Raw genomic sequence first — 12,612 nt, 5'->3', positions numbered from 1 at the left:
GAAGGAAAAGATTAGCTTGACCAATCACCAAAGAAGTCTAAGGGTAGTTGTCTCTAATAGCTGCCCCCGTACGGCCAGTCCATGGCTTGATTCACTCTCTCAACACCTCCTGTTCCTTAGAAATTCTGGAAGTTTGTTTTCAGAGTTCCTTCCATCTCTATCATATTGGCCACTCCAAAGCCAGCACAGAGAATTAGGATATAGGACATGCTGATCCTTTCATCTTCTCATCTTTGTTCTCATCTTCTGAAAAAATGCATGTCCTCACCTGTGAATCCTTTCTTAGCTATTCTTCCAGGAATAGGGAATGATTTTACTCAATCATCCATATAAAACAGAGTCCAGAAACTTCATTTAGACATTATGTTCTATTGCATGAGTAAACTGTGGAATCTCATCAAGGTCAGAATGATTTTATAGAATTCAGATGTGTTTGTATGCATACGTGTGTGTGTGTGTGTGTGTGTGTGTGTGTTGAAGGAGGAGAATTAGGAAAGTATCCATTTCAATCAATCTAATTCATATAATTTTTTAATTTACTCCTTAATTGTTTAAATACTATTTGATCATATTCTTTATTTAAGGTACTTTCTTTTGTTTATTTTTTAAAACATCTGAAGCATACAAATGTAATTGCTAGGTTGGATAAGCACTAAATGGAATCTTTAATCAAACAAAAACTCATTGTGCCTGCTCTTGCCCCTTTAGAGAATTTCATTAGAGATGCTATTACCCTGTGCTTGGGTAGGAATTATAGCATACTTCATGAATTATTTGCTCGGTTCTAATTCATGTGCTATTCTTCAATTCCCTTAAATTGCACAAGTATATCTTAGTTCAGCAATTAGATTGTTTGGTACTATATAATAATTGAAAGTCCCAACTTGATTTAAGATAAATCTTTTTCTATCCCTATGTAAATTGTTGAAGGCCGGAATGAGTGTGGTTCTCCTTCCTTCTTACATTCTACTGGCACTTTGAGGCCATAGCTCATCCAGGGCAGGTTCAGGGAAGAGGAGGAAGAGAAAAAGACTAGAAATGTCTTACTGGAAATGAAATATTTGTGTTCTCTGAGCCTAGATGATATTCCAAGTAAAGCTTTTCTCTTGTGCAAGGTTTGGTAGGCTCTTCAGATTCCCTCATGGCCCATGTCTGGTGTGGAGGGAACACTAAAACATCCTTTGTGTCCACAAACTCTGGGAGTGTGACCATTCCCAATGCATCACAGTTTCCAAGATCCAATACCAACTAGTCCATATATCCTGCCCTTTAGGATTCTGATGGGAGCAGAAGCCAATTCTATCTTCAACCACTCAACTTCATATCAAGTAGAGGAAACTCTTGGTCCCCCTAGAAAACAGTTTCACTAAATTCCAGGCAAGTAAGTTGGTCCCTTTCCCACATACATTGGGGGTAGATGATAGAATTCATAGTAAAGAGCAGATCTATTCAAGGATATCACAAATCTGCTTCATCCTATACTCTCTGACCACCCTTTGGTCAGTAGAGAGACAATAACAGAAGCTTGTTTTTCCCATCATTCCTTATTTACTTATTTATTTTATTATACTTTAAGTTCTGGGATACATGTACAGAACATGCAGGTTTGTTACATAGGTATACATGTGCCGTGGTGGTTTGCTGCTCCCATCAACCCGTCATCTAGGTTTTAAGCTCCTCAAGTACTACGTATTTGTCCTAATGCTCTCCTCCCCTTGCCCCCCACCCCCCAACAGGCCCCTGTGTCCATGTGTTCTCATTGTTCAACTCCCACTTATGAGTGAGAAAATTCAGTGTTTGGTATTCTGTTCCTGTGTTATTTTGCTGAGAATGATGGTTTCCAGCTTCATCCATGTCCCTGCAAAGGACATGAACTCATTCTTTTTCATGGCTACATAGTATTCCATGGTGTATATGTGGCACATTTTCTTTATCCACTCTATCATTGATGTGTTTTCCCCATCATTTCTTTATGAATTCTGCAAAAGAGGTGAACAACAGTCTCGTATGTCCATAAATAGGTATCTGTGTTAATGGCCTCTTAGTTGATACTGAGGAAAGACCACAAACATTAAAAGCAAAACAACAAACATATGAAAAAGTATAAATCATGGTCATTGTCTGTTACTGGTCACATAGACATAATTATAACACAGTTTAGGAAACGGAGGCAGAACTGGCCATTTAAGCTGTGTTTCCTAGTCCAGTTTTCTTACAAGATAATGGAGAAGAGTATGCATATAACATGTTTTTTGTTAGATTAAGCATCACTCTGTTAAGGAATAAATTTGAGTTACTTTCAACCACTTTTAAGGATCCTGCTCTTTTTCCCAAAGTAAAATTGATATTTGAGGCCTCAGTAAGTTCCACGTTATGTCCAATTATTTAGCATTACAGTGTCTGTCTACTTCCAAGTGACTAAAGACTTTTACTCTTGGCCATATGCCACATAACTGAAGATTATTCTTTCAGGTGAAAGTGGCAGGATTTCTATAAGACCCTTAAGAGGCTTTTCCTTTAGTTAGAAGGGAATTTAGGGACTGGAGTTCTGAGAACTGGCCATGTCCAGACCATAGTGCCCCCAGACGACAGTCATTTCTGCCACCTTTTCTCTGGACATACGCAGCATTATTTGGAAATCTTTTTTCATTAAGCATGATCTCTGCTCATTTCTGAAGATCGTAAGAATGTCTGTGTAGCAGTCTTTTTCTACTCTTAATTCTTTTCTAAAAGGTATAATTGAGAGTAAGGAAACAAAAAACTAGAAGACGGTTTATTTAATGTACACGGTCAGCAATCATAGTAAAGGAGCTGGGTTCTAAACACGTAAAACACTTACTGTAGCAAAGTTGGGAAGAAGACAAGGAGTGTGAAGATGAGAAGTTAGAAGTGTGAAGAAGGAATCACTAGAGCCTCCTGATAAGAAAGGTAGTAGAAAATGATTTTTTAAAGTATTTAAGTAGGTAAGATTTCAAATCCAAATGTCGTGAATGAGTGAAGGAAACTTTCACAAAAAAATAGAAGTCATAAGAAGAAGGTGGCTCTGTTCACACTAAGTATAGCATGGGTCAGGCACAGAATGTAAGAGGGGAATTAGTTCTCACAATAAAATAGAAGAGAATATAAGTGGCTAAATGGCATCTAAAAAATAATCCATTCCAAGACTTAAGCTAATACAGATGGTCTCTGACTTATAATTTGGCTTATGATTGTTCAACTTTATGAGGGGTTTATTGGTGTATTAAATGCATTTTCAGCTTAAGATATTTTCAAGTTATAATGGGTTTATTGGGACATAACCCTATTGTTAAGTTGAAGAGCATCTGTACACGAGCAGTGGTCCATGCTGCAAAATGTTTCTTAAAAACCAATAGTGAGGATAGAGAATAAACTATTTTAGGTTTCTGAGATTACTTAGGAACTTTGAACCTTTAAGGTAGAAAGAAAGGCGAGAAATATGCCAGAAGATTGTTACTGTTTTCACTGAAATTCTTTTTTGGGGTCCAGTTTCTTTTTACCAATTGAAAATACTACTACTATGACTATGACACTAAAGCTTATAGTTGTAGTTCCATTTTACCTGAGAAAACTGGGTTTAAAGAAATCTAGTCTTTTGGTCAAGGGCTTACTTAGAAAGTGGCAACTGTGATTTTCTAAATCAAGTCTCTAGTTCTGTAGCCAATAATAATATGTGGAGTCCAAGAACCAGCCCACTCAAAACACTAAAACCACTCAAACCACAAACGTATCCTTGGGTAGGGATGACGGTTGGTTTTTTCTTGTATACTATGTTTATATGTGACTATTTCAAAGGTTCTCAGGACACATCTTTTTCCCTTATTTTCTAATGTATAGTATAACTGGAACTAGGTTTCCCTCTTGTGGTCAACAGTGTGTAATTCTTCATAAGTGTTTTTGACATTGAGTATTCAGATACCTTAGGAAAGATCAAGGATTTCTTAAGTCAGGATGCTTCAACTAATTTTTTTCTTATATGCATACTCAAAGTGTGTTTGATTTAATTAGGTCGCTTAAATGGTTTGTAATTTTATTTATAAAATTACTTATAAAATATTTAAAACATAAAAATACTTAAAGTCTTTTGTAAGTATTACCATGCCTTTTTTGAATAAGCACACAAAATACAGGATGTACTTCTTTTAAATAATCTGAAGGTTGAAATAATCTCTTAAAACAGACAAAATTAACTGTATTTCATTTTGAATCTTGTGGATAAATGCTTTATAACATGCTTTCTACTTCTCCATGATATATTTAATCTTAGGCTAATTTTCTAGCTGTTTTCTGGAAACCTGATGGAGGAAGAATGTCAGCTGGATTTTTAGACAACATTGCTTGTGGCACAAATGGCTTCTGGTTGGCATTTTGTATCTTTACTGGGAAGAATATTTCATGAACCATAACAAATGACAGGGTCCCATAGTTTGGGTATTTCCAAGCACAGTGACCCTTGTAACTGAGCATGCCCTCTACAGGGACTCTGGAAGCTGTGCCCATGGGTTTGTTATAAGAGGTACTAGCTCGTAGATGGCATGAGGATTCTAAGCTAGGGTGGACACCACTTCCACAGGTGTAAATTCAGCTCCTTGTACCTGAGTTGTCACTTGGGGGATAGGGGCAGAGGATGAAACTAGCACCTGGATTAAATTATGGACTGTTTCAAGAACTTCTCCCACTGAAGAAAAAGACTTGATTCAGCACTTTGGCATACTTTGACTCCTGTCTAATATCCTTCTAAGTGAATCTGAGAGCCAGGTGTGGCCTATGGTAAAAACTTGAATATGAGTATTTAGTTAAACCTGAGAATACTCCCTGCCCCCGGGTATTGATACATCGACAATTTTCATTTTATGTCTTTTTTTTACATGTGTATATGTCACATGGTATATGTGTATACATAGGAGATACACACACACACACACACACATTTCCCATATTTTGGGAAAAAATTTGCATATTTTTTATGGCGTTAACATAATTAATAGTTTTAGTCTTGTTTTATTTTTGTTACCAAATTTACTTAATTCTAAGGATAGATGATATGTTTAAGGATCTAAGGATAGAGGTACAATATTTTAATATATGCCAAAAACATATTTTAAAAAATATGGTGAGAGATTTCTGGTTCCGAGACAAGATGGAGTAGGTACAATTCTTCCTCTTCCTCCTGGTAAGTACAGCTACAGACAGACATAAAAAGCCCTTGAATGACGGAGAGGAGAAGCAGGTTGGCCTCAGACCATGGGATTGGGGAATGACAGAGTGGTGAGTTCCATGGGTTTTCTTTCTACCTAATATATCCAGGAATGAGTGCTGGAGAAACTGGAAAACAGGAAACATCAGTAGTCACAGACAAAAATATCCTAAGGAAAACATGTTTCCCTATCCAAGGGAACAAGAAAGAGCAGCCTACCGGGCAGATAACTGATAGTAACCGCACTACTCCAGTCAAATACAGAAAAATCAGGGGCTCCCATCCCGCCTCAGTCAGCAAACGCTGAGTGAGGAGCATTGTCTTATCCCATTGCCTGGCGATAATGAAACACTACCTAGACCCATCAGGCTTATGTCAGAGGAAGCCAACTGGGGACCTAGGACTTTCACTCCTGCCTGTCAGTAATCAGCCACCTCCACACTGTGGTGTTAGTGAAGCCCATGTGAAGAGCCTGGACTTCCACCTGCCCCGTTGCAAGGAAGCACTCCTCACCCACTTTGCCAGGGTGCTGTCAGAGGAGGCTAAGTAGAAAGCTGGGACTTTCACCACTGCCCAGGTGTAAGGAGGCACTCCTCCCTTCCCGGTGTCAGTAGAGGCTACGTGGGAGCACTGATGAGACCCTCTCCCTCCCGGTCAGGATTCTGTAAGTGGAGGCCTAGTGGGGAGCCTGAATTTCTATACCCAGCCTGCAGCCACAAGGCACCCCTGCCAGAGCTGCCAGAGAGCCTTCAGTTCTAAGTTCACCAGGAATTGAACCTGTCAGCACCTTGATCTTGGACTTTTCAGCCTCCAGGACTGTGAGAAACACAGAGGGTCCTCCTATAGCATTGTTTTGTTCAACGTTGTTTTGTTACAATGTTGGAGAGAAAATAAATAGGTTCCTAGCCAGGGCCACTGTCCATGAGGAGTTTGTGTGTTCTCCCCACGTCCGCATGGGTTTTGTTTGTGTACTTGAGTTTTATCCCACATCCCAAAGCCGTGCATGTTAGGTTAATTGGTGAGTCTAAATTGTCCCAACAGAGTGACTCTGCGTGTGTGTGTGTGTGTGTGTGTGTGTGTGTGTCTGCATCCCACAATGGATGGGATGGCATCCTATACAAGGTTAGTTCCTGTCTTGTCCTTGAGCTGCTGGGATAGGCTCCAGTCACCCACGACCTTGAACTGGAATAAGCAGGTTGGAAAATGAATAAGTGAATGAATAGAAATGTTTCTAAAATAAAAATTTGTAAAGTACATGATATTCATACAACTGCACAATAGTAAACCATGGGGTACAAAAGTACTCAGTGAGTTCAAAGTATTTGTTCTTTGCATTTAAGCTGTGTGGTGGCAGGAGGTGCTCCTTACCATTTTCATTTTACAAACATTTGTTCCTTAATGTAACCCACCACCACTGTGACCGCCATCATTCACTAATTCACCAAAAACTGGGTAATTAACTATCTTACTTGTTATTATAAACCTACCTTAAATGTATATATAGTTCCCATTTATTTTAATGTTTAATATTAGAAGTGGTCTGAGTCTTTATTTAGAAGTTTGGTGATGTGTTTGTGACCAGAAATAAGCCATAAGAACTTAAATCTTGTTTGCATCAATTAGCGCAGGGGTTCCCAACCCCTGGGCCACAGACCACTAATGGCCTGCTGTCAGATCAGCAGAGGCACTGGATTCTCACAGGAGTGCAAACCCTTGTGAACTGTATTGTGGACTGTGCATGCGAGGGATCTAGGTTGTGCCATCCCACTCCCTGCCACTGCTAGCCCCCGACCCCCATCCATGGAAAAATTTTCTTCCACAAAACCAGTCCCTGGTGCCAAAAATGTTGGGGATCGCTGAATTAGCCTATGGTCAAATTAGTTTTATTATATGTCATTTTGCTTAAAGTCACAGCTTCTAAGAACCTATTGATGATGTTAAGTGAGGACTTTCAGTAAATGTCTGTTGTTTAATCTATTCCATCTGGGTGTCAATGGAGCCAAGTAGAGGACATGGAATTTCACATCATCTGTCAGTTTTGGGGTGACAGTTCCATATTTAAGTCAGTAGATTTTAAGTAAAGTACATTGCCTCCATAATTGGGTTCCCCTTATTCAATCAGTTGAACGCCTGACTAGCATAAGAGAGAACTCTCCAACAGATTGCCTCAGACTCCATCTGCAATCCTGGCTCTTCCTGGTTCCACAGCAGACTACCTTTGGGCTCAAACTGCAACTCTTTCCCCAGTCTCCTCCACTGCTGGCCTCTTCTGTCAGAATTTGGACTCAGTAAGCTTCCACAATCATGTGAACAAATTCTTTAAAAGAAATATCTTTCTATATATACATATCCTATTGGTACAACTGCTCTGGAGCACCTAATACAGATCCCAAGGGAATTATTCTGAGTACAAAATGCCAGTCTCAGAAGGTCATATAGTATAATTCCATTTATATAACATTTTCTAAATGATAAAATTATACAGAAGAAAATCAAATTAGTGGTTGGCACAGTGTAGGGATGGTGGGGGGTGGGGGAATGATGTGACTCTTAAGGAGGGTGAATGGCGTGAGGAAGATCTTTGTGGTGATAGAATATAGTTCTGTATTTTGATCACAGTGGTGGTTACATGAATCTACACATGTGATAAAGTAGAAAACTGCAAACACATTGTATCAGTGTGAATTTCCTGGTTTTGGTATTGTGCTATAGTTATGTATGATGTAACCATTGGGGGAAACTGGGTGAAGGGTACAAGGGACCTCTCTGTACTATTTTCATCATCTCCTGTGAATATATAATTATTTTGAAATTAACATTTAAAAATCATAAAGCATATTATCTAATTTTTTCTCTCAAATTTTAAACAAATCAATGTTTACCTTGTAAATCTTCTCTGCACTCCCAACAACATTGGATATTCTTTATTTGTATTTTTTTTTAAACTACAGACACACCTGACTTAAGATGGTTTGACTTAGGATTTTTGACTTTTCAATGGTATAAAAGCAATATCCATTCTATATAAACCATACTTTAAATTTTGATCTTGTTCCAGACCAGCACTACTCAGTATGATACTCTTTCACAATGCCAGGCAGCCTCAGCCACATGATCATGAAGGTGAACAATTTATACTCTACACTTTCAACTCACAATATTTTCAATTTACAGTGGATTTATTGGGAGCTAACCCCATCATAAGTTAAAGAGCGTCTGTATTACATTTAAAAACCCAGGTTATTTTAAAATCGTTGCTTATATTTACATACTTACAAGATTATTCAGTCTAGCCCATATTTACAAGGGGGAAAAAACACGCTCAAGGTATTTTAAGCCCAGAGACATGTAATACAGTGAAGTGCATTGCAAAAGTTTTGTAAGGACAGAAAAAGCAAAATTGTGCTTCCAAAGATCAGGAAGTGCAGGAAGCTACTATTGGCCCTACAGCACTAAACAGACCCACACTCCTGGCAGCTGCTGCTACTTGCTGTCAGAAGCAGAATGACAGCAATTTTCCACTGCCTTCTAATCACAAGTGAGTGCCTTCCTAAGAAAGGGACTCTGGAAGAAGTGGTGTCCAGGCTTCAACCCCAAGTGATATGGAAAAAAGCACAAAACAGGGGAAAATTGATTTAGGACCAACAGACAGTATCTCCAACTTAAAATATCTTGAATATTTATTCCCGAATATATTACCCCTTTCTAATATCTCTTTGCATTTTCCTTATTTGTACTTACATATATATTTGATGAATTTTTAGCATTTTTAGTAATTTACTAAATCTATATTCAATAGAAATATTAAACCTAATATAATGTATAGCATTATCCGATATAGAAGATCTTAAATGTCATTAATTAAATGTTAGCCTCTTGGGTTTTAATTTATATAAAGCTTAATAATGTGAAAATACATGAAGATCAACCAAATGAAAAGAGCAAAGATTATGCACAAATTGCTATAACAAAGGAGTCAGCCACCATCATTTGCATTTTGGCAGAGACTCAAAGGCAGGCAGAGAAGTAGGAAACTTTACAGTGGTTAAAAGGGACCTGATTGGAGGCTGTTGGCATGGGGAATGCTTAAGGGGTAACTAGAAGTGGAGTACCCTGTGTAATTGGTTAGGATGCATATTTAGCTTTCCCTGGTTGGTCCTAAGTTGGAAGCAGGCACAAATATTGGGGGAACTGTCAGTTATTAATCAAGTCCTGGCCATTTTAGAACAATTGTTATAAAAGTTATTATTTAGCTTCCTGGATTGTCACTAGAGACAGCAATCTGACTTCCTGCAAGTCGGACTTACGGCAGACTACCTTGCTGGATTGTTTATTGTAGATAAGGGAATTGGTTCCCCAGGCAGGTTGCTGTAGGGTGTGGGTCAAAAGTCTATTTTTTTTTTTTTTTTTTAGATTGAGGCTTGCTCTGTTGCCAGGCTGGAGTGCAGTGGCGCGATCTCGGCTCACTGCAACCTCCACCTCCTGGGCTCAAGTGATTTTCCTGCCTCAGCCTCCCGAGTAGCTGGGACTACAGCTGCGTGCCATCATGCCCAGCTAAATTTGTATTTTTAGTAGAGATGGGGTTTCACCATGTTGGCCAGGATGGTCTCGATCTCTTGACCTCATGATCCATCTGCCTTGGCCTCCCAAAGTGCTGGGATTACAGGTGTGAGCCACCGTGCCCAGCCAGGCCTATTTTTATATATGGTCTGGCCATTGTCTGTTTCTATATCCAGTTTTTCAGTAAGCACAATTTAAAATCTTATTCTTTTTTCCACTACAGTATAAGATGCATTAGGGTCACAGTAAGACAAATTGTCCCACTGGCAACAACTACAAAAATAGGATAAAATTTTAAAGGTATATTTTTAAAAAGCATTGTTTAGCTAAGAAAGTAAATAAGACTAGATGAACTAAAATTCCAAAGAAGAACCATGCAAATGTAAGCTGATGTTTGGACATCACTGTTTGTCTTGGTAGCATTTGCTGTTTGTAAGTGTGCGCTGCGTTTTAGTGCCATTTTTCTGCTACCGTTTTCTGCTGTAGGAAAGTTTTCTGCTACAATTTTCCTACAGTTTTCTGCTGTAAGAAAGAAATCAGCAGCAATTATGGGGTCAGTGTGATGTAACTAGAAAACCGAGGCATCTCAAACACTCTGGTTTCTTCAAAACGCGTTGGTTAACTTCTGATGCTATGGTAGAAGGTAAAACAAAAAACTAGAGTGTCAACTTCTGAAAGGCAATGCAAAATCTTTCACTGTCCAGTGGTATTGAGGAAACAAAGACGTACCATTGATAAGGGGCCTAAAACAAAACAGACATAAGTTTCAGAAGAACTGGTGAGTTGATGCCAAGTAGCAACAACCACTTATCACCTGAGGACACTTACTGATCTGAGTGCTTGTTTGGAGCTAATAATCCAGATTTGGCCTCTGACAATAGGCTCCTCCAATGGACTAAGAAAATAGTAAGTGTCTTGTCATTTGATGTGGTGCTGAAATGACAAGATTTGAGAGTTGATGACTTCAAGCACTTTGTAGGTGTCCTTTTCAAAACACTTGTTAAATGTTGAAGATGTATGGAGTAGAAGACTAATGAGCTAAGATGAAAATTTCTTTAAGTTCAGCCTAAATCTCCTTCAGCCCTTCAGGATTGAGAAGATGAAAACTATTGGGTTTTTCATTGAAAGTCATGGAGGACCATGCTCTAGAAATGGGGCAAAACTTAAGTCATGCATCACTTAGCTAAAGGGACAGGCTCTGAGAAATGTGTCATTGGGTGATTTCATCTTTGTGTGAACATCACAGAGTGTCCTTAAGCAAACTAGATGTTATAGGCTACTACACATTTAGGCTATATGGTACAGCCTATTACCCCTAGCGACAAACCTGTACAGCATGTGACTGTATTGAATACTATTGGTAATTGTAGCACAATGCTAACTGTTTATGTATCTAAATGTAGAAAAGGTGTAGTGAAAATAGCATATGAAAGATTTTTAAATGGTAGATCTTTCTAGGACACTTACCATGAATGGAGCTTGCAGGACTGGAAGTTGCCCTGGTGAGTCAGTGAGTGAGTGGTGAGTGAATGCGAGGGCCTAGGGCATTACCGTACATTACTGTAGACTTTATAAATACTGTAACTAAGACAACACTAAATTTATGAAAAATGTTTTTTCTACAATAATGAATTAACCTTAGCTTACTATAACTTTTTAAACTTTATGAACTTAATTTTTTAACTTTTTGACTGTTTTGTAATAGCACAGCTTAAAACACAAACACACTATACAAAAATATTTTCTTTATATCCTTATACTATGAGCTTTTTTCTATTTATTTATTTCATCAGTGTCTTCTCAATGTCTTCCTGAGTTACTGTGATAACCTGGGCAAAGGCCCTCCTCAGATAGTAAACCTTAAAAGCTGCTATAATTCCTTGATCCATTGGTTGGATTAAAGAGGGAGAAGCACCACTTCGATATTGGGATAAAGATCATTAATAACAGGAGGATGTGCAGGAGATACGAATAACCATAAACAAAATCTTGAAAGTTATGGTATTCTTCACTCAATGCCTCTCTATTTCTCTGGCATAGCAATTTAGCATGTAATCATGGAAGAGGAGATGGGTCATCCATGACGTTTTATTACACCTGCAGTGTACTGGCAGGGTATGCTTTTCACATTCTTTTTTTTTTTTTTGACAGAGTCTTGCTCTATCATCCGGGCTGGAATGCAGTGGCGCAATTTCGGCTCACTGCAAGCTCCACTTCCCAGGTTCACGCCATTCTCCTGCCTCAGCCTCCTGAGTAGCTGGGACTACAGGTGCCTGCCACCTCGCCCAGCTAACTTTTTGTATCTTTAGTACAGACAGGATTTCACCGGGTTAGCCAGGATGGTCTTGATCTCCTGACCTCGTGATCTGCCCACCTCGGCCTCCCAAAGTGCTGAGATTACAGGCGTGAGCCACTGTATCTGGCCTCTTTTTATATTCTTAAGGAAGGTCCTGGGATTTTCACCTTGCCATATCACAGAGAGCTTTAATTTGCAGCCTGCAACATTGCCCTCAAGCAAGACCGTTATCTGTACTTAAAAGCCTTGAAAGCTAGCATTGACTTGGCCTCCTTATGGATTAAATTCCTTTCAGGCAATGAGAACAAAGACACAACATACCAGAATCTCTGGAACACATTTAAAGCAGTGTGTAGAGGGAAATTTATAGCACTAAATGCCCACAAGAGAAAGCAGGAAAGATCTAAAATCAACACCCTAACATCACAATTAAAAGAACTAAAGAAGGGCAAACAAATTCAAAAGCTAGCAGAAGGCAAGAAATAACAAAGATCAGAGCAGAACTGAAGGAAATAGAGACACGAAAAACCCTTCAAAAAAA

This window comes from Hylobates moloch, unplaced genomic scaffold (genome assembly GCF_009828535.3).
Source record: "Hylobates moloch isolate HMO894 unplaced genomic scaffold, HMol_V3 SCAFFOLD_20, whole genome shotgun sequence".
NCBI classification, from domain to species: Eukaryota; Metazoa; Chordata; class Mammalia; order Primates; family Hylobatidae; genus Hylobates; species Hylobates moloch.
This window is presented reverse-complemented; position numbering follows the sequence as displayed.